Source organism: Heterodontus francisci, chromosome 41 (assembly GCF_036365525.1).
Source record: "Heterodontus francisci isolate sHetFra1 chromosome 41, sHetFra1.hap1, whole genome shotgun sequence".
In the NCBI taxonomy this organism is placed as follows: domain Eukaryota; kingdom Metazoa; phylum Chordata; class Chondrichthyes; order Heterodontiformes; family Heterodontidae; genus Heterodontus; species Heterodontus francisci.
In genome coordinates, this window is record NC_090411.1 from 5,036,514 (window position 1) to 5,061,739 (window position 25,226).

Genomic DNA, 25,226 nt, shown 5'->3' on the forward strand with positions numbered 1-25,226 from the left:
TAAGTCACCTCTCCTCCTCCTTCTCTCCAACGAAAACAACCTCAAGTCCCTCAGCCTTTCCTCGTAAGACCTTCCCTCCATACCAGGCAACATCCTAGTAAATCTCCTCTGCACCCTTTCCAAAGCTTCCACATACATCCTATAATGCGGTGACCAGAACTGCACACAATACTCCAGGTGCGGTCTCACCAGAGTTTTGTACAGCTGCAGCATGACCTCGTGGTTCCGAAACTCGATCCCCCTACTAATAAAAGCTAACACACCATATGCCTTCTTAACAGCCCTATTAACCTGGGTAGCAACTTTCAGGGATTTATGTACCTGGACACCAAGATGTCTCTGTTCATCTACACTACCAAGAATCTTCCCATTAGCTCAGTACTCTGCATTCCTGTTACTCCTTCCAAAGTGAATCACCTCACACTTTTCCGCATTAAACTCCATTTGCCATCTCTTAGCCCAGCCCTGCAGCCTATCTATGTCCCTCTGTACCCTACAACATCCTTCGGCACTATCCACATCTCCACCGACCTTAGTGTCATCCGCAAATTTACTAACCCACCCTTCTACACCCACATCCAGGTCATTTATAAAAATGACAAACAGCAGTGGCCACAAAACAGATGCTTCCGGTACACCACTAGAAACAGAACTCCAGGATGAACATTTGCCATCAACCACCACCCTCTGTCTACTTTCAGCAAGCCAATTACTGATCCAAAGATCTAAATAGCCTTCAACCACATACTTCCGTATTTTCAGACAGACTCTGACACTCTCAGGCACTCTCAGAAAGTCTCTGACAAACTCTATCACGCTCTGACACTCTCAATCTCTCTCTATCACTCTCAGACACTCTCAGACTCTCTCTGACACTCTATATCACTCTCCATCACTCTCTGATACTCTCTATCACTCTCAGACACCCTCTCACACTCTCTGACACTCTCTGGCATTCGGTATCACTCTCTGACACTCTCTAACACACTCTGACACTCACAGACACTCTCAGACACTCTCTGACACTCTCTGATACTCTCCATCACTCTCTGATACTCTCTGACACTCTCAGACACTCTCTGACACTCTCTGGCACTCTCTCGCTCTCTCTGACACTCTATATCACTCTCTGAAACTCTCTATCTCTCTCTGACACTCTCTGAAACTCTCAATCACTCTCTGACACACTCTGACAATCTCTGACACTCTCTGTTGCTCTCGGATACACTCTGACACTCGCTGACACTCTCAGACTCTCTCTGACACACTCTTTCACACGCTATCACACTCTGACACACTCTATCACACACTGACACTCGCTGACACTCTCTTACACCCTCTGACACTCTCTGGCAGTCTCTGCAACTCTCCAGCACTCTATGTAACTCTCTGACACTCTCTGACACTCTCTATCACTCTCTGACACTCTCTGACACTCTCAATCACTCTCTGTCACTCTCTATCACTCTCTGACACACTCTGACCCTCTCTGACACTCTCTGACACTCTCAGACACCCTCCATCACTCGATGACACTCTCTATCACTCTCTGACACTCACAGACACACCCTGACACTATCTGTCGCTCTCGGACACTCTCAGACACTTTCCATCACTCTCTGACACTCTCAGACTCTCTCTGAAACTCTCTTTCACACTCTATCACTCTCTGACACACTCTCTTACTCTCTGACACACTTTGACACTCTCTATCACTCTCTATCACTCTCTGACAATCTCTGATACTCTCTGATAAACTCTGACACTCTCACACACTATCACTCTCTGACACTCACTGACACACTCTGACATTCTCAGACACTCTCAGACAGTCTCAGACACTCTCTATCACTCTCTGAAACTCTCTACCACGCTTTGACTCTCTCTATCTCTCTCTATCACTCTCTGGCACTCTCTGATACTCTCGGATACACGCTGACACTCCCTGACACTCTCTGACACTCTCTTTCACTCTCTGACACTCTCTGACAATCTCAGACACACTCAGACAATCACTGACACTCTCTATCACTCTCTGACACTCTCTGACACTCTCTGACACATTCAGACACTCTCAGACACTCACTGCCACTCTTTACCACTCTCTGACCCTCTCTGATACACTCTGACACACCCTGACGCTCTCTGACACATTCTGCAACTCTCTGACAATCTCTGACAATCTCAGACACAATCAGAAACTCTCAGACACTCTCTGTCACTCTCTGACACTTTCAGACACTCTCTGACACACTCAGACACACTCAGACACACTCAGACACTCTCTGGCACTCTCTGGCACTCTCTAACACTCTCTGAAACTCTCTGACAATCTCAGACACAATCAGACACTCTCTGGCACTCTCTGACGGTCTCTATCACTCTCTGGCACTCTCTATCACACTCTTACACTCTCTGACACTCTCTGAATGTTTATATCACTCTCTGACACACTCTATCACTGCCTGACACTCCCTGACACTCTCAGACTCTCCCTGACTCTCTCAGACTCTCTCTGACTCTCTCTCTCACTCTCTGACACTCTCTGACACTCTCAGACACTCTCAGACACTCTCTGACACTCTCTGACGCTCTCAGACACTCTCTCTTACTCTCTATCGCTCTCTATAACTCTCTGACACTCTCTATCACTTTCTGACACTGCCTGACACACACTGACACATTCTATCAATTACTGACACTCTCAGACACTCTCAGACTTTTTCAGACACTCTCTGACAAACTTTATCACTCTCTGACACTCTCTGACACTCTCTATCACTCTCTGACACTCTCTGATACACTCTGACACTCTCAGACGCTCTCTATCACTCTCTGACACTCTCTATCACTCTCTGACACTCACTGACACACTCTGAAACTCTCAGACACTCTCAGACAGTCTCAGACACTCTCTATCACTCTCTGAAACTCTCTGCCACGCTTTGACTCTCTCTATCTAACTCTATCACTCTCTGGCACTCTCTGACACTCTCAGATACACTCTGACACTCCCTGACATTCTCTGACACTCTCTGAATGTTTATATCACTCTCTGACACACTCTATCACTGCCTGACACTCCCTGACACTCTCAGACTCTCCCTGACTCTCTCAGACTCTCTCTGACTCTCTCTCTCACTCTCTGACACTCTCAGACACTCTCAGACACTCTCTGACACTCTCTGACGCTCTCAGACACTCTCTCTTACTCTCTATCGCTCTCTATAACTCTCTGACACTCTCTATCACTTTCTGACACTGCCTGACACACACTGACACATTCTATCAATTACTGACACTCTCAGACACTCTCAGACTTTTTCAGACACTCTCTGACAAACTTTATCACTCTCTGACACTCTCTGACACTCTCTATCACTCTCTGACACTCTCTGATACACTCTGACACTCTCAGACGCTCTCTATCACTCTCTGACACTCTCTATCACTCTCTGACACTCACTGACACACTCTGAAACTCTCAGACACTCTCAGACAGTCTCAGACACTCTCTATCACTCTCTGAAACTCTCTGCCACGCTTTGACTCTCTCTATCTAACTCTATCACTCTCTGGCACTCTCTGACACTCTCAGATACACTCTGACACTCCCTGACATTCTCTGACACTCTGTTTCACTCTCTGACACTCTCTGACAATCTCAGACACAATCAGACACTCTTTGGCACTCTCTATCACTCTCTGACATTATCTGACACTTTCAGACACTCTCAGACACTCTCTACCACTCTCTACCACTCTCTACCACTCTCTGACACTCTCTGACACTCTCTTATACACTCTGACACACCCTGACACTCTCTGACACTTTCTATCACTCTCAGACACTCTCTGACAATCTCAGACACAATCAGAAACTCTCAGACACTCTATGTCACTCTCTGACACTCTCTGACACTTTCAGACACTCTCAGACACATTCAGACACTCTCTGGCCATCTCTGGCACTCTCCAACACTCTCTGGCACTCTCTATCACTCTGTCTCACTCTCTGGCACTCTCTGACACTCTCTATCACTGTCTGACACCCCCTGACACTTTCCGAGTCTCCTTGACACTCTCAGACTCTCTCTGACTGTCTCTATCACTCTCTGACACTCTCTGACACTATAGGACACTCTCAGACACTCTCTGACACTCTCTGACGCTCGCAGACGCTCTCTATCACTCTCTATCACTCTCTGACACTCTGTATGACTTTCTGACACTGCCTGACACACACTGACACTCTCAGGCACTCTCTGAAAGTCTCTATCACTCTATGAAACTCTCTGACACTGGCAGACACTCTCTGACACTTTATATCACTTTCTGACAATCTCAGACACAATCAGAAACTCTCAGACACTCTATGTCACTCTCTGACACTTTCAGACACTCTCAGACACACTCAGACACTCTCTGGCAATCTCTGGCACTCTCTAACATTCTCTGGCACTCTCTATCACTCTGTCTCACTCTCTGGCACTCTCTGACACTCTCTATCACTGTCTGACACCCCCTGACACTTTCTGAGTCTCCTTGACACTCTCAGACTCTCTCTGACTGTCTCTATCACTCTCTGAGACTCTCTGACACTATAGGACACTCTCAGACACTCTCTGACACTCTCTGACGCTCGCAGACGCTTTCTATTACTCTCTATCACTCTCTATCACTCTCTGACACTCTGTATGACTTTCTGACACTGCCTGACACACACTGACACTCTCATGCACTCTCTGAAAGTCTCTATCACTCTATGAAACTCTCTGACACTGGCAGACACTCTCTGACACTTTATATCACTTTCTGACAATCTCAGACACAATCAGAAACTCTCAGACACTCTATGTCACTCTCTGACACTTTCAGACACTCTCAGACACACTCAGACACTCTCTGGCAATCTCTGGCACTCTCTAACACTCTCTGGCACTCTCTATCACTCTGTCTCACTCTCTGGCACTCTCTGACACTCTCTATCACTGTCTGACACCCCCTGACACTTTCTGAGTCTCCTTGACACTCTCAGACTCTCTCTGACTGTCTCTATCACTCTCTGAGACTCTCTGACACTATAGGACACTCTCAGACACTCTCTGACACTCTCTGGCACTCTCTGGCACTCTCTATCACTCTCTGACACTCTCTGACAATCTCAGACACAATCAGACACTCTCTGGCACTCTCTGACGGTCTCTATCACTCTCTGGCACTCTCTATCACACTCTGACACTCTCTGACACTCTCTGAATGTTTATATCACTCTCTGACACACTCTATCACTGCCTGACACTCCCTGACACTCTCAGTCTCTCCCTGACACTCTCAGACTCTCTCTGACTCTCTCTCTCACTCTCTGACACTCTCTGACACTCTCTGACACTCTCAGACACTCTCAGACACTCTCAGACACTCTCTCTTACTCTCTATCGCTCTCTATAACTCTCTGACACTCTCTATCACTTTCTGACACTGCCTGACACACACTGACACATTCTATCAATTACTGACACTCTCAGACACTCTCAGACTTTTTCAGACACTCTCTGACAAACTTTATCACTCTCTGACACTCTCTGACACTCTCTATCACTCTCTGACACTCTCTGATACACTCTGACACTCTCAGACGCTCTCTATCACTCTCTGACACTCTCTATCACTCTCTGACACTCACTGACACACTCTGAAACTCTCAGACACTCTCAGACAGTCTCAGACACTCTCTATCACTCTCTGAAACTCTCTGCCACGCTTTGACTCTCTCTATCTAACTCTATCACTCTCTGGCACTCTCTGACACTCTCAGATACACTCTGACACTCCCTGACATTCTCTGACACTCTGTTTCACTCTCTGACACTCTCTGACAATCTCAGACAGAATCAGACACTCTTTGGCACTCTCTATCACTCTCTGACATTATCTGACACTTTCAGACACTCTCAGACACTCTCTAACTCTCTCTACCACTCTCTGACACTCTCTGACACTCTCTTATACACTCTGACACACCCTGACACTCTCTGACACTTTCTATCACTCTCAGACACTCTCTGACAATCTCAGACACAATCAGAAACTCTCAGACACTCTATGTCACTCTTTGACACTCTCTGACACTTTCAGACACTCTCAGACACACTCAGACACTCTCTGGCAATCTCTGGCACTCTCTGGCACTCTCTAACACTCTCTGGCACTCTCTATCACTCTGTCTCACTCTCTGGCACTCTCTGACACTCTCTATCACTGTCTGACACCCCCTGACACTTTCTGAGTCTCCTTGACACTCTCAGACTCTCTCTGACTGTCTCTATCACTCTCTGACACTCTCTGACACTATAGGACACTCTCAGACACTTTCTTACACTCTCTGACGCACGCAGACGCTCTCTATCACTCTCTCTCACTCTCTATCACTCTCTGACACATTCTGTCACTCTCTGACAATCTCTGACAATCTCAGACACAATCAGAAACTCTCAGACACTCTCTGTCACTCTCTGACACTCTCTGACACTTTCAGACACTCTCAGACACACTCAGACACTCTCTGGCACTCTCTGGCACTCTCTATCACTCTCTGACACTCTCTGACAATCTCAGACACAATCAGACACTCTCTGGCACTCTCTGACGGTCTCTATCACTCTCTGGCACTCTCTATCACACTCTGACACTCTCTGACACTCTCTGAATGCTTATATCACTCTCTGACACACTCTATCACTGCCTGACACTCCCTGACACTCTCAGTCTCTCCCTGACACTCTCAGACTCTCTCTGACCCTCTCTCTCACTCTCTGACACTCTCTGACACTCTCAGACACTCTCAGACACTCTCAGACACTCTCTGACACTCTCTGACGCTCTCTGACGCTCTCAGACACTCTCTCTTACTCTCTATCGCTCTCTATAACTCTCTGACACTCTCTATCACTTTCTGACACTGCCTGACACACACTGACACATTCTATCAATTACTGACACTCTCAGACACTCTCAGACTTTTTCAGACACTCTCTGACAAACTTTATCACTCTCTGACACTCTCTGACACTCTCTATCACTCTCTGACACTCTCTGATACACTCTGACACTCTCAGACGCTCTCTATCACTCTCTGACACTCTCTATCACTCTCTGACACTCTGTATGACTTTCTGACACTGCCTGACACACACTGACACTCTCATGCACTCTCTGAAAGTCTCTATCACTCTATGAAACTCTCTGACACTGGCAGACACTCTCTGACACTTTATATCACTTTCTGACAATCTCAGACACAATCAGAAACTCTCAGACACTCTATGTCACTCTCTGACACTTTCAGACACTCTCAGACACACTCAGACACTCTCTGGCAATCTCTGGCACTCTCTAACACTCTCTGGCACTCTCTATCACTCTGTCTCACTCTCTGGCACTCTCTGACACTCTCTATCACTGTCTGACACCCCCTGACACTTTCTGAGTCTCCTTGACACTCTCAGACTCTCTCTGACTGTCTCTATCACTCTCTGAGACTCTCTGACACTATAGGACACTCTCAGACACTCTCTGACACTCTCTGACGCTCGCAGACGCTCTCTATTACTCTCTATCACTCTCTATCACTCTCTGACACTCTGTATGACTTTCTGACACTGCCTGACACACACTGACACTCTCAGGCACTCTCTGAAAGTCTCTATCACTCTATGAAACTCTCTGACACTGGCAGACACTCTCTGACACTCCCTATCACTCTCAGTCTCTCTCAGACACTCCCTGATACTCTCAGACAATCTCAGACACACTCTATCACTCTCTGACACACTCTGTCACTCTCTGAAACTCACTGAAACTCTCTGACACTCTCTGTCACTCTCTGATACACTCTGTTACTCTCTAGCACTCTCAGACACTCTCTATCACTCTCAGTCTCTCTCAGACACTCCCTGACACTCTCAGACACTCTCAGACACTCTCTATCACTCTCAGACACTCTCTATCACTCTCTGACACACTCTATCACTCTCTGAAACTCACTGAAACTCTCTGACACTCTCTGTCACTCTCTGTCACTCTCTGACATTCTCTACCACTCTATACCACTCTCTACAACTCTCTGTCACTGTCTGACACTCTCTGTCACTCTCTGACATTCTCTACCACTCTATACCACTCTCTACAACTCTCTGTCACTCTCTGACACTCTCTATCACTCTCTGACACTCTCTATCACTCTCTGTCACTCTCTATCACTCTCTGACACACTCTGACCCTCTCTGACACTCTCTGACACTCTCAGACACCCTCCATCACTCGATGACACTCTCTATCACTCTCTGACACTCACAGACACACCCTGACACTATCTGACCATCTCTGACCCTCTCTGACCCTCTCTGACACTCTCTGACACTCTCAGACACCCTCCATCACTCGATGACACTCTCTATCACTCTCTGACACTCACAGACACACCCTGACCCTATCTGTCGCTCTCGGACACTCTCAGACACTTTCCATCACTCTCTGACACTCTCAGACTCTCTCTGAAACTCTCTTTCACACTCTATCACTCTCTGACACACTCTCTTACTCTCTGACACACTTTGACACTCTCTATCACTCTCTGACAATCTCTGATACTCTCTGATAAACTCTGACACTCTCACACACTATCACTCTCTGACACTCTCTATCACTCTCTGACACTCACTGACACACTCTGACATTCTCAGACACTCTCAGACAGTCTCAGACACTCTCTATCATTCTCTGAAACTCTCTACCACGCTTTGACTCTCTCTATCTCTCTCTATCACTCTCTGGCACTCTCTGATACTCTCGGATACACGCTGACACTCTCTGACACTCTCTGACACTCTCTTTCACTCTCTGACACTCTCTGACAATCTCAGACACACTCAGACAATCACTGACACTCTCTATCACTCTCTGACACTCTCTGACACATTCAGACACTCTCAGACACTCACTGCCACTCTTTACCACTCTCTGACCCTCTCTGATACACTCTGACACACCCTGACGCTCTCTGACACATTCTGTCACTCTCTGACAATCTCTGACAATCTCAGACACAATCAGAAACTCTCAGACACTCTCTGTCACTCTCTGACACTCTCTGACACTTTCAGACACTCTCAGACACACTCAGACACTCTCTGGCACTCTCTGGCACTCTCTATCACTCTCTGACACTCTCTGACAATCTCAGACACAATCAGACACTCTCTGGCACTCTCTGACGGTCTCTATCACTCTCTGGCACTCTCTATCACACTCTGACACTCTCTGACACTCTCTGAATGTTTATATCACTCTCTGACACACTCTATCACTGCCTGACACTCTCAGTCTCTCCCTGACACTCTCAGACTCTCTCTGACTCTCTCTCTCACTCTCTGACACTCTCTGACACTCTCTGACACACCCTGACACTGTCTGTCGCTCTCGGACACTCTCAGACACTTTCCATCACTCTCTGACACTCTCAGACTCTCTCTGAAACTCTCTTTCACACTCTATCACTCTCTGACACACTCTCTTACTCTCTGACACACTTTGACACTCTCTATCACTCTCTGACAATCTCTGATACTCTCTGATAAACTCTGACACTCTCACACACTATCACTCTCTGAAACTCTCTATCACTCTCTGACACTCACTGACACACTCTGACATTCTCAGACACTCTCAGACAGTCTCAGACACTCTCTATCATTCTCTGAAACTCTCTACCACGCTTTGACTCTCTCTATCTCTCTCTATCACTCTCTGGCACTCTCTGATACTCTCGGATACACGCTGACACTCTCTGACACTCTCTGACACTCTCTTTCACTCTCTGACACTCTCTGACAATCTCAGACACACTCAGACAATCACTGACACTCTCTATCACTCTCTGACACTCTCTGACACATTCAGACACTCTCAGACACTCACTGCCACTCTTTACCACTCTCTGACCCTCTCTGATACACTCTGACACACCCTGACGCTCTCTGACACATTCTGTCACTCTCTGACAATCTCTGACAATCTCAGACACAATCAGAAACTCTCAGACACTCTCTGTCACTCTCTGACACTCTCTGACACTTTCAGACACTCTCAGACACACTCAGACACTCTCTGGCACTCTCTGGCACTCTCTATCACTCTCTGACACTCTCTGACAATCTCAGACACAATCAGACACTCTCTGGCACTCTCTGACGGTCTCTATCACTCTCTGGCACTCTCTATCACACTCTGACACTCTCTGACACTCTCTGAATGTTTATATCACTCTCTGACACACTCTATCACTGCCTGACACTCTCAGTCTCTCCCTGACACTCTCAGACTCTCTCTGACTCTCTCTCTCACTCTCTGACACTCTCTGACACTCTCTGACACTCTCTGACACTCTCAGACACTCTCAGACACTCTCAGACACTCTCTCTTACTCTCTATCGCTCTCTATAACTCTCTGACACTCTCTATCACTTTCTGACACTGCCTGACACACACTGACACATTCTATCAATTACTGACACTCTCAGACTTTTTCAGACACTCTCTGACAAACTTTATCACTCTCTGACACTCTCTGACACTCTCTATCACTCTCTGACACTCTCTGATACACTCTGACACTCTCAGACGCTCTCTATCACTCTCTGACACTCTCTATCACTCTCTGACACTCACTGACACACTCTGAAACTCTCAGACACTCTCAGACAGTCTCAGACACTCTCTATCACTCTCTGAAACTCTCTGCCACGCTTTGACTCTCTCTATCTAACTCTATCACTCTCTGGCACTCTCTGACACTCTCAGATACACTCTGACACTCCCTGACATTCTCTGACACTCTGTTTCACTCTCTGACACTCTCTGACAATCTCAGACAGAATCAGACACTCTTTGGCACTCTCTATCACTCTCTGACATTATCTGACACTTTCAGACACTCTCAGACACTCTCTAACTCTCTCTACCACTCTCTGACACTCTCTGACACTCTCTTATACACTCTGACACACCCTGACACTCTCTGACACTTTCTATCACTCTCAGACACTCTCTGACAATCTCAGACACAATCAGAAACTCTCAGACACTCTATGTCACTCTCTGACACTCTCTGACACTTTCAGACACTCTCAGACACACTCAGACACTCTCTGGCAATCTCTGGCACTCTCTGGCACTCTCTAACACTCTCTGGCACTCTCTATCACTCTGTCTCACTCTCTGGCACTCTCTGACACTCTCTATCACTGTCTGACACCCCCTGACACTTTCTGAGTCTCCTTGACACTCTCAGACTCTCTCTGACTGTCTCTATCACTCTCTGACACTCTCTGACACTATAGGACACTCTCAGACACTCTCTTACACTCTCTGACGCTCGCAGACGCTCTCTATCACTCTCTCTCACTCTCTATCACTCTCTGACACATTCTGTCACTCTCTGACAATCTCTGACAATCTCAGACACAATCAGAAACTCTCAGACACTCTCTGTCACTCTCTGACACTCTCTGACACTTTCAGACACTCTCAGACACACTCAGACACTCTCTGGCACTCTCTGGCACTCTCTATCACTCTCTGACACTCTCTGACAATCTCAGACACAATCAGACACTCTCTGGCACTCTCTGACGGTCTCTATCACTCTCTGGCACTCTCTATCACACTCTGACACTCTCTGACACTCTCTGAATGTTTATATCACTCTCTGACACACTCTATCACTGCCTGACACTCCCTGACACTCTCAGTCTCTCCCTGACACTCTCAGACTCTCTCTGACTCTCTCTCTCACTCTCTGACACTCTCTGACACTCTCAGACACTCTCAGACACTCTCTGACACTCTCTGACGCTCTCAGACACTCTCTCTTACTCTCTATCGCTCTCTATCACTCTCTGAAACTCTCTGCCACGCTTTGACTCTCTCTATCTAACTCTATCACTCTCTGGCACTCTCTGACACTCTCAGATACACTCTGACACTCCCTGACATTCTCTGACACTCTCTGAATGTTTATATCACTCTCTGACACACTCTATCACTGCCTGACACTCCCTGACACTCTCAGACTCTCCCTGACTCTCTCAGACTCTCTCTGACTCTCTCTCTCACTCTCTGACACTCTCAGACACTCTCAGACACTCTCTGACACTCTCTGACGCTCTCAGACACTCTCTCTTACTCTCTATCGCTCTCTATAACTCTCTGACACTCTCTATCACTTTCTGACACTGCCTGACACACACTGACACATTCTATCAATTACTGACACTCTCAGACACTCTCAGACTTTTTCAGACACTCTCTGACAAACTTTATCACTCTCTGACACTCTCTGACACTCTCTATCACTCTCTGACACACTCTGATACACTCTGACACTCTCAGACGCTCTCTATCACTCTCTGACACTCTCTATCACTCTCTGACACTCACTGACACACTCTGAAACTCTCAGACACTCTCAGACAGTCTCAGACACTCTCTATCACTCTCTGAAACTCTCTGCCACGCTTTGACTCTCTCTATCTAACTCTATCACTCTCTGGCACTCTCTGACACTCTCAGATACACTCTGACACTCCCTGACATTCTCTGACACTCTGTTTCACTCTCTGACACTCTCTGACAATCTCAGACACAATCAGACACTCTTTGGCACTCTCTATCACTCTCTACCACTCTCTGACACTCTCTGACACTCTCTTATACACTCTGACACACCCTGACACTCTCTGACACTTTCTATCACTCTCAGACACTCTCTGACAATCTCAGACACAATCAGAAACGCTCAGACACTCTATGTCACTCTCTGACACTCTCTGACACTTTCAGACACTCTCAGACACATTCAGACACTCTCTGGCAATCTCTGGCACTCTCCAACACTCTCTGGCACTCTCTATCACTCTGTCTCACTCTCTGGCACTCTCTGACACTCTCTATCACTGTCTGACACCCCCTGACACTTTCTGAGTCTCCTTGACACTCTCAGACTCTCTCTGACTGTCTCTATCACTCTCTGACACTCTCTGACACTATAGGACACTCTCAGACACTCTCTGACACTCTCTGACGCTCGCAGACGCTCTCTATCACTCTCTATCACTCTCTGACACTCTGTATGACTTTCTGACACTGCCTGACACACACTGACACTCTCAGGCACTCTCTGAAAGTCTCTATCACTCTATGAAACTCTCTGACACTGGCAGACACTCTCTGACATTTTTATATCACTTTCTGACAATCTCAGACACAATCAGAAACTCTCAGACACTCTATGTCACTCTCTGACACTTTCAGACACTCTCAGACACACTCAGACACTCTCTGGCAATCTCTGGCACTCTCTAACACTCTCTGGCACTCTCTATCACTCTGTCTCACTCTCTGGCACTCTCTGACACTCTCTATCACTGTCTGACACCCCCTGACACTTTCTGAGTCTCCTTGACACTCTCAGACTCTCTCTGACTGTCTCTATCACTCTCTGAGACTCTCTGACACTATAGGACACTCTCAGACACTCTCTGACACTCTCTGACGCTCGCAGACGCTCTCTATCACTCTCTCTCACTCTCTATCACTCTCTGACACTCTGTATGACTTTCTGACACTGCCTGACACACACTGACACTCTCAGGCACTCTCTGAAAGTCTCTATCACTCTATGAAACTCTCTGACACTGGCAGACACTCTCTGACACTTTATATCACTTTCTGACACTCTCAGACACTCTCAGACATTGTCAGACACTCTCTGGCACTCTCTATCACTCTCTGACACTCCCTATCACTCTCAGTCTCTCTCAGACACTCCCTGATACTCTCAAACAATCTCAGACACACTCTATCACTCTCTGACACACTCTGTCACTCTCTGAAACTCACTGAAACTCTCTGACACTCTCTGTCACTCTCTGTCACTCTCTGACATTCTCTACCACTCTATACCACTCTCTACAACTCTCTGTCACTCTCTGACACTCTCTGTCACTCTCTGTCACTCTCTGACATTCTCTACCACTCTATACCACTCTCTACAACTCTCTGTCACTCTCTGACAATCTCTATCACTCTCTGACACTCTCTATCACTCTCTGACACTCTCTGACACTCTCTATCACTCTCTGACACTCTCTGACACTCTTGATCACTCTCTGTCACTCTCTATCACTCTCTGACACACTCTGACCCTCTCTGACACTCTCTGACACTCTCAGACACCCTCCATCACTCGATGACACTCTCTATCACTCTCTGGCACTCACAGACACACCCTGACACTATCTGACCCTCTCTGACACTCACCGACACACCCTGACACTGTCTGTCGCTCTCGGACACTCTCAGACACTTTCCATCACTCTCTGACACTCTCAGACTCTCTCTGAAACTCTCTTTCACACTCTATCACTCTCTGACACACTCTCTTACTCTCTGACACACTTTGACACTCTCTATCACTCTCTGACAATCTCTGATACTCTCTGATAAACTCTGACACTCTCACACACTATCACTCTCTGAAACTCTCTATCACTCTCTGACACTCACTGACACACTCTGACATTCTCAGACACTCTCAGACAGTCTCAGACACTCTCTATCACTCTCTGAAACTCTCTACCACGCTTTGACTCTCTCTATCTCTCTCTATCACTCTCTGGCACTCTCTGATACTCTCGGATACACACTGACACTCCCTGACACTCTCTGACACTCTCTTTCACTCTCTGACACTCTCTGACAATCTCAGACACACTCAGACAATCACTGACACTCTCTATCACTCTCTGACACTCTCTGAAACATTCAGACACTCTCAGACACTCACTGCCACTCTTTACCACTCTCTGACCCTCTCTGATACACTCTGACTCACCCTGACGCTCTCTGACACATTCTGTCACTCTCTGACAATCTCTGACAATCTCAGACACAATCAGAAACTCTCAGACACTCTCTGTCACTCTCTGACACTCTCTGACACTTTCAGACACTCTCAGACACACTCAGACACACTCAGACACACTCAGACACACTCAGACACACTCAGACACTCTCTGGCACTCTCTGGCACTCTCTATCACTCTCTGACACTCTCTGACAATCTCAGACACAATCAGACACTCTCTGGCACTCTCTGACGGTCTCTATTACTCTCTGGCACTCTCTATCACACTCTGACACTCTCTGACACTCTCTGACACTCTCTGAATGTTTATATCACTCTCTGACACACTCTATCAATGCCTGACACTCCCTGACACTCTCAGACTCTCCCTGACACTCTCAGACTCTCCCTGACTCTCTCTCTCACTCTCTGACACTCTCTGACACTCTCTGACACTCTCAGACACTCTCAGACACTCTCAGACACTCTCAGACACTCTCTGACGCTCTCAGACACTCTCTCTTACTCTCTATCACTCTCTATAACTCTCTGACACTCTCTATCACTTTCTGACACTGCCTGACACACACTGACACATTCTATCAATTACTGACACTCTCAGACACTCTCAGACTTTTTCAGACACTCTCTGACAAACTTTATCACTCTCTGACACTCTCTGACACTCTCTGACACTCTCTATCACTCTCTGACACTCTCTGATACACTCTGACACTCTCAGACGCTCTCTATCACTCTCTGACACTCTCCTTCACTCTCTGACACTCACTGACACACTCTGAAACTCTCAGACACTCTCAGACAGTCTCAGACACTACCACTCTCTGAAACTCTCTGCCACGCTTTGACTCTCTCTATCTAACTCTATCACTCTCTGGCACTCTCTGACACTCTCAGATACACCCTGACACTCCCTGACATTCTCTGACACTCTGTTTCACTCTCCGACACTCTCTGACAATCTCAGACACAATCAGACAATCTTTGGCACTCTCTATCGCTCTCTGACATTATCTGACACTTTCAGACACTCTCAGACACTCTCTAACTCTCTCTACCACTCTCTACCACTCTCTGACACTCTCTGTCACTCTCTGACACTCTCTGACTCTTTCAGACATTCTCAGACACAATCAGACACTCTCTGGCACTCTCTGGCACTCTCTAACACTCTCTGGCACTCTCTATCACTCTGTCTCACTCTCTGACACTCTCTGACACTCTCTACCACTGTCTGACACGCCCTGACACTTTCTGAGTCTCCTTGACACTCTCAGACTCTCTCTGACTGTCTCTATCGCTCTCTGACACTCTCTGACACTATAGGACACTCTCAGACACTCTCTGACACTCTCTGACGCTCGCAGACGCTCTCTATCACTCTCTATCACTCTCTGACACTCTGTATGACTTTCTGACACTGCCTGACACACACTGACACTCTCAGGCACTCTCTGAAAGTCTCTATCACTCTATGAAACTCTCTGACACTGGCATACACTCTCTGACACTTTATATCACTTTCTGACACTCTCAGACACTCTCAGACATTTTCAGACACTCTCTGGCACTCTCTATCACTCTCTGACACTCCCTTTCACTCTCAGTCTCTCTCAGACACTCCCTGACACTCTCAGACAATCTCAGACACACTCTATCACTCTCTGACACACTCTGTCACTCTATGAAACTCACTGAAACTCTCTGACACTCTCTGTCACTCTCTGATACACTCTGTTCCTCTCTATCACTCTCAGACACTCTCTATCACTCTCAGACTCTCTCAGACACTCCCTGACACTCTCAGACACTCTCTATCACTCTCTGACACTCTCTATCACTCTCTGAAACTCACTGAAACTCTCTGACACTCTCTGTCACTCTCTGTCACTCTCTGACATTCTCTACCACTCTATACCACTCTCTACAACTCTCTGTCACTCTCTGACACTCTCTGACACTCTCTATCACTCTCTGACACACTCTGACACGCTCAGACACTCTCTGACACGCTCAGACCCCCTCAGACACTCTTGATACTTTCTATCACTGTATGACACTCTCAGACACTCTCTGTCACTCTCAGACACTCTCTGACACTTTATATCACTCTCTGACACTCTCAGAATCTCTCAGACTGTCTCAGACAATTCATATCACTCTCTGACACTGCCTGACACTCTCTGACACTCTCAGACACTCTCTTTCACTCTCTATCCCTCTAAGACACTCTCTGACACTCTCAGACACTCTCTGACACTCTCAGACACTCTCTATCACTCTCTATAACTCTCTGACACTCTCTGACACACTCAGGCACTCTCAGACACTTTCTAAGACTCTCTGAAACTCTCAGACACTTTTTATCACTCTCTGACACTCTCAGACACTCTCTGACACTCTCTATCACTCTCTGACATTGTTTGACACTCTCTGACACACTCTGACACTCTCTGACACTTTCTATCACTCTCTGACACTCTCAGACACTCTTAGACACATTCTATCTCTCTTTGACACTCTCTGACACTCTCAGAGACTCTCAGGCAGTCTCAGACGCTCTCTATCACTCTCTGCCACTGTTTGACACTCTGTGACACTCTCAGACACTCCCTGACACTCTCAGACACTTTCTAACACTCTCTGACACTGTCTGACACTCTCAGACACTCTCAGACACTCCCAGACACTCCCTGACACTCTCTGAGACTCTCTGATACTCTCACACCCTCTCTGACACACTCTGACACTCTCAGGCACTCTCAGGCACTCTCAGACACTCTCTATCACTCTCCATCACGCTCCGACACTCTCTCATAATCTCTATCACTCTCTGACACTCTCAGACACTCTCTGGGACTCTCTGACACTCTCTATAACTTTCTGACACTCTCTGACTCTTTCTGACTCTCTCTGACATTCTCAGACACTCTCAGACACTCTCTGACACACTCTGACACTCTCTGATACACTCTGAACCTCTCAGAAACTCTCTGACACTCTCTATCACTCTCCGACACTCTCTGAAACTATCTGATACACTCTGACACTCTCAGACACTCTCTGACACTCTGCATCACTCTCTGACACTCTCTGATACTCTGTCACTCTCAGACAGTCTCTGACACTTCTATCACTCTCTGACACACTCTGACCCTCTCTACCACTCTCTGACAATCTCTGACAATCTCTGACACTCTCTGACACTCTCAGACACTCTCAGACAGTCCCTGACACTCTCTGAGACTCTCTGACACTGTCACACCCTCTCTGACACACTCTGACACTTTCAGGCACTATCAGACACTCTCTATCACTCTCCATCACTCTCCGACACTCTCTCATACTCTCTATCACTCTCTGACACTCTCAGACACTCTCTGGGACTCTCTGACACTCTCTATCACTTTCTGACACTCTCTGACTCTGTCTGACTCTCTCTGATATTCTCAGACACTCTCAGACACTCTCAGACACTCTTAGACACATTCTATCTCTCTTTGACACTCTCTGACACTCTCAGAGACTCTCAGGCAGTCTCAGACGCTCTCTATCACTCTCTGCCACTGTTTGACACTCTGTGACACTCTCAGACACTCCCTGACACTCTCAGACACTTTCTAACACTCTCTGACACTGTCTGACACTCTCAGACACTCTCAGACACTCCCAGACACTCCCTGACACTCTCTGAGACTCTCTGATACTCTCACACCCTCTCTGACACACTCTGACACTCTCAGGCACTCTCAGGCACTCTCAGACACTCTCTATCACTCTCCATCACGCTCCGACACTCTCTCATAATCTCTATCACTCTCTGACACTCTCAGACACTCTCTGGGACTCTCTGACACTCTCTATAACTTTCTGACACTCTCTGACTCTTTCTGACTCTCTCTGACATTCTCAGACACTCTCAGACACTCTCTGACACACTCTGACACTCTCTGATACACTCTGAACCTCTCAGAAACTCTCTGACACTCTCTATCACTCTCCGACACTCTCTGAAACTATCTGATACACTCTGACACTCTCAGACACTCTCTGACACTCTGCATCACTCTCTGACACTCTCTGATACTCTGTCACTCTCAGACAGTCTCTGACACTTCTATCACTCTCTGACACACTCTGACCCTCTCTACCACTCTCTGACAATCTCTGACAATCTCTGACAGTCTCTGACACTCTCAGACACTCTCAGACAGTCCCTGACACTCTCTGAGACTCTCTGACACTGTCACACCCTCTCTGACACACTCTGACACTTTCAGGCACTATCAGACACTCTCTATCACTCTCCATCACTCTCCGACACTCTCTCATACTCTCTATCACTCTCTGACACTCTCAGACACTCTCTGGGACTCTCTGACACTCTCTATCACTTTCTGACACTCTCTGACTCTGTCTGACTCTCTCTGATATTCTCAGACACTCTCAGACACTCTCAGACACTCTCTGTCACACTCTGACACTCTCTGACACTCTCAGACACTCTCTTTCTCTCTCTATCACTCTATGACACTCCCTATCACTCCCTGACACTCTCGGAATCTGTCTGACAATCTCTTTCACTCTCCATCACTCTCTGACACTCTCTGCCACTCTCTGACACCTCAGACATCTCTACCACTCTCTATCACTCTCTGATACTCTCTATCACTCTCTGACATTCTCTGATACACTCTGAAACTCTCAGACACTCTCTGACAGTCTCTATCACTCTCCGACACTCTCTGAAACTCTCTGATACACTCTGACAATCTCAGACACTCTCTGACACACTGCATCACTCTCTGACACTCTCAGACACTCTCTGGGACTCTCTGACACTCTCTATAACTTTCTGACACTCTCTGACTCTTTCTGACTCTCTCTGACATTCTCAGACATTCTCAGACACTCTCAGACACTCTCTGACACACTCTGACACTCTCTGATACACTCTGAACCTCTCAGAAACTCTCTGACACTCTCTATCACTCTCCGACACTCTCTGAAACTATCTGATACACTCTGACACTCTCAGACACTCTCTGACACTCTGCATCACTCTCTGACACTCTCTGATACTCTGTCACTCTCAGACAGTCTCTGACACTTCTATCACTCTCTGACACACTCTGACCCTCTCTACCACTCTCTGACAATCTCTGACACTCTCTGACACTCTCAGACACTCTCAGACAGTCCCTGACACTCTCTGAGACTCTCTGACACTGTCACACCCTCTCTGACACACTCTGACACTTTCAGGCACTATCAGACACTCTCTATCACTCTCCATCACTCTCCGACACTCTCTCATACTCTCTATCACTCTCTGACACTCTCAGACACTCTCTGGGACTCTCTGACACTCTCTATCACTTTCTGACACTCTCTGACTCTGTCTGACTCTCTCTGATATTCTCAGACACTCTCAGACACTCTCAGACACTCTCTGTCACACTCTGACACTCTCTGACACTCTCAGACACTCTCTTTCTCTCTCTATCACTCTATGACACTCCCTATCACTCCCTGACACTCTCGGAATCTGTCTGACAATCTCTTTCACTCTCCATCACTCTCTGACACTCTCTGCCACTCTCTGACACCTCAGACATCTCTGCCACTCTCTATCACTCTCTGATACTCTCTATCACTCTCTGACATTCTCTGATACACTCTGAAACTCTCAGACACTCTCTGACAGTCTCTATCACTCACCGACACTCTCTGAAACTCTCTGATACACTCTGACAATCTCAGACACTCTCTGACACACTGCATCACTCTCTCACACTCTCTGACACTCTCTATCACTCTCTGACACTCTCTGACACTCTCTGATACCTCAGACATCTCCACCACTCTCTATCACTCTCTGATACTCTCTATCACTCTCAGACACTCTCTGACACACTGCATCACTCTCAGACACTCTCTGACAGTCTTTATCACTCTCCGACACTCTCTGAAACTTTCTGATACACTCTGACAATCTCAGACACTCTCTGACACACTGCATCACTCTCTGACACACTGCATCACTCTCTGACACACTCTGACACTCTCTATCACTCTCTGACAATCTCTGACACTCTCTGATACACTCTGAAACTCTCAGACACTCTCTGACACTCTGTATCACTCTCTGCCACTCTCTGACACTCTCTATCACTCTCAGACACCCTCTCACACTCTCTGACACTCTCTGGTATTCTATATCACTCTCTGACACTCTCTAACACACTCTGACACTCGCTGACACTCTCTGACACTCTCTGATACTCTCTATCACTCTCTGATACTCTCTGACACTCTCAGACACTCTCTGACACTCTCTGGCACTCTCTCGCACTCTCTGGCACTCTATGTCACTCTCTGATACTCTCTATCTCTCTCTGACACTCTCTGAAACTCTCTATCACTCTCTGACACACTCTGACACTCGCTGACACTCTCTATCACTCTCTGACACTCTCTGACACTCCCTGACACTCTCTGTCGCTCTCGGATACACTCTGACACTCGCTGACACTCTCAGACTCTCTCTGACACTTTCTTTCACACGCTATCACGCTCTGACACACTCGATCACACACTGACACTCGCTGACACTCCCTTACACCCTCTGACACTCTCTGGCATTCTCTGGCACTCTCCGGCACTCTATATCACTCTCTGACATTCTCTGACACTCTCTATCACTCTTTGACACTCTCTGACACTCTCGATCACTCTCCAACACTCTCTATCACTCTCTATCACTCTCTGACACACTCTGACACTCTCTGACACTCTCAGACACTCTCCATCACTCTATGACACTCTCTATCACTCTCAGTCTCTCTCAGACACTCCCTGACACTCTCAGACACTCTCAGAAACTCTCCATCACTCCCTGACACACTCTATCATTCTCTGAAACTCACTGAAACTCTCTGACACTCTCTGACACTCTCTGTCACTCTCTGTCACTCTCTGACATTCTCTACCACTCTATACCACTCTCTACAACTCTCTGTCACTGTCTGACACTCTCTATCACTCTCTGACACTCCCATATCACTCTCTGACACTCTCTGACACTCTCAGACACTCTCTGACACGCTCAGACCCCCTCAGACACTCTTGATACTTTCTATCACTGTATGACACTCTCAGACATTCTCTGTCACTTTCTCTCACTCTCTGACACTGTTTGACACTCTCTGACATTCTCTGACACTCTCAGACACTCTCAGACACTCTCTGACACTTTCTATCACTCTCTGACACTCTCAGAAACTCTCAGACAGTCTCAGACAATTTATATCACTCTCTGACACTGCCTGACACTCTCTGACACTCTCAGACACTCTCTTTCACTCTCTATCCCTCTATGACACTCTCTGACACTCTCAGACACTCTCAGACACTCTCAGACACTCTCTGACACTCTCAGACACTGTTTGACACTCTCTGACACTCTGAGACACTCTCTGACACTCTCTGACACTCTCTGACACTCTCTATCACTCTCTATCACTCTCTGACACTCTCTGACACTCTCAGGCACTCTCTGACACTTTCTAACCCTCTCTGAAACTCTCAGACACTTTTTATCACTCTCTCACACTCTCAGACACTCTCTGGCACTCTCTATCACTCTCTGACATTGTTTGACACTCTCTGACACACTCTGACACTCTCTGACACTTTCTATCACTCTCTGACACTCTCAGACACATTCTATCTCTCTTTGACACTCTCTGACACTCTCAGAGACTCTCAGGCAGTCTCAGACGCTCTCTATCACTCTCTGCCACTGTTTGACACTCTCTGACACTCTCAGACACTCCCTGACACTCTCAGACACTCTCAGACACTCCCTGACACTCTCAGACACTTTCTAACACTCTTTGACACTGTCTAACACTCTCTGACACTCTCAGACACTCTCAGACACTCCCTGATACTCTCAGACACTTTCTAACACTCTTTGACACTGTCTGACACTCTCTGACACTCTCAGGCTCTCTCAGACACTCTCTATCACTCTCCATCACTCTCCGACACTCTCTCATAATCTCTATCACTCTCTGACACTCTCAGACACTCTCTGGGACTCTCTGACACTCTCTGTCACTTTCTGACACTCTCTGACTCTGTCTGACTCTGACATTCTCAGACACTCTCAGACACTCTCAGACACTCTCTGACACACTCTGACACTCTCTGACACTCTCAGACACTCTCTTTCGCTGTCTATCACTCTATGACACTCCACATCACTCCCTGACACTCTCAGATTCTGTCTGACAATCTCTTTCACTCTCCATCACTCTATGACACTCCCTGACACTCTTAGACACTCTCTGACACTCTCTGACACCTCAGACATCTCTACAACTCTCTATCACTCTCTGATACTCTCTATCACTCTCTGACACTCTCTGATACACTCTGAACCTCTCAGAAACTCTCTGACACTCTCTATCACTCTCCGACACTCTCTGAAACTCTCTGATACACTCTGACACTCTCAGACACTCTCTGACACTCTGCATCACTCTCTGACATTCTCTGACACTCTATCACTCTCTGACACTCTCTGATACACTCTGTCACTCTCCGACAGTCTCTGACACTTCTATCACTCCCTGACACACTCTGACACTCTCTATCACTCTCTGACAATCTCTGACACTCTCTGACACTCTCAGACACTCTCAGACAGTCCCTGACACTCTCTGAGAATCTCTGACACTCTCACACCCTTTCTGACACACTCTGACACTTTCAGGCACTCTCAGACACTCTCTATCACTCTCCATCACTCTCCGACACTCTCTCATACTCTCGATCACTCTCTGACACTCTCTGGGACTCTCTGACACTCTCTATCACTTTCTGACACTCTCTGACTCTGTCTGACTCTCTCTGATATTCTCAGACACTCTCAGACACTCTCTGACACACTCTGACACTCTCTGACACTGTATTTCTCTCTCTATCACTCTATGACACTCCCTATCACTCCCTGACACTCTCAGATTCTGTCTGACAATCTCTTTCACTCTCCATCACTCTCTGACATTCTCTGACACTCTCTATCACTCTCTGACACTCTCTGATACACTCTGACACTCTCAGACAGTCTCTGACAATTCTATCTCTCTCTGACACACTCTGACACTCTCTATCATTCTCTGACAATCTCTGACACTCTCTGACACTCTCACACCCTCTCTGACACACTCTGACACTCTCAGGCACTCTCAGACACCCTCTATCACTCTCCATCACTCTCCGACAGTCTCTCATACTCTCTATCACTCTCTGAAACTCTCAGGCACTCGCTGGGACTCTCTGACACTCTCTATCACTTTCTGACAATCTCTGACACTCTCTAATACACTCTGAAACTCTCAGACAGTCTCTGACACTCTCAATCATTCTCTGACACTCTCAATCACTCTCTGACAATCTCTGACAATCTCTGACACTCTCTGATACACTCTGAAACTCTCAGACACTCTCTGACACTCTCGATCACTCTCTGACACTCTCAGACACTCTCTGACACTCTGTATCACTCTCTACCACTCTCTGGCAATCTTTGACAATCTCAGACACTCTCAGCACTCTCTGTCGCTCTCAGACACTCTCTTACACTCTGTATCACTCTCTATCACTCTCTGGCAATCTTTGACAATCTCAGACACTCTCAATAACTCTCTATCACTCTCTGGCAATCTCTGAAACTCTCACACATTCTCTGACACTGTCTGGAACTCTGTGACACTCTCTATCACTCTCTAACACTCTCTGGCACTCTCAGACACTCTCAGCACTCTCTCTCACTCTCTGACACTCTCAGACACTCTCTGACACTCTCTGACACTCTCAGACACTCTCTGACAACCTCTGACACTCTCAGACACTCTCAGACACTCTCAGCACTCTCTGTCACTCTCTGACACTCTCTGGCACTCGCTGAAACTCTCTGAAACTCTCTGAAACTCTCTGAAACTCTCTGACACTCTCTGACACTCTCTGACACTCTCTGACACTCTCAGACACTTTCTGACACTTTCTGACACTCTCTGACTCTCTCTGACACACTCAGCACTCTCTATCACTCTCTGACACTCTCAGACACTATCTGACACTCTCTGACACTCTCAATCACTCACCGACACTCTCAGACACTCTCTATCACTCTCAGACACTCTCTGACACTCACTGACACTCTCAGACA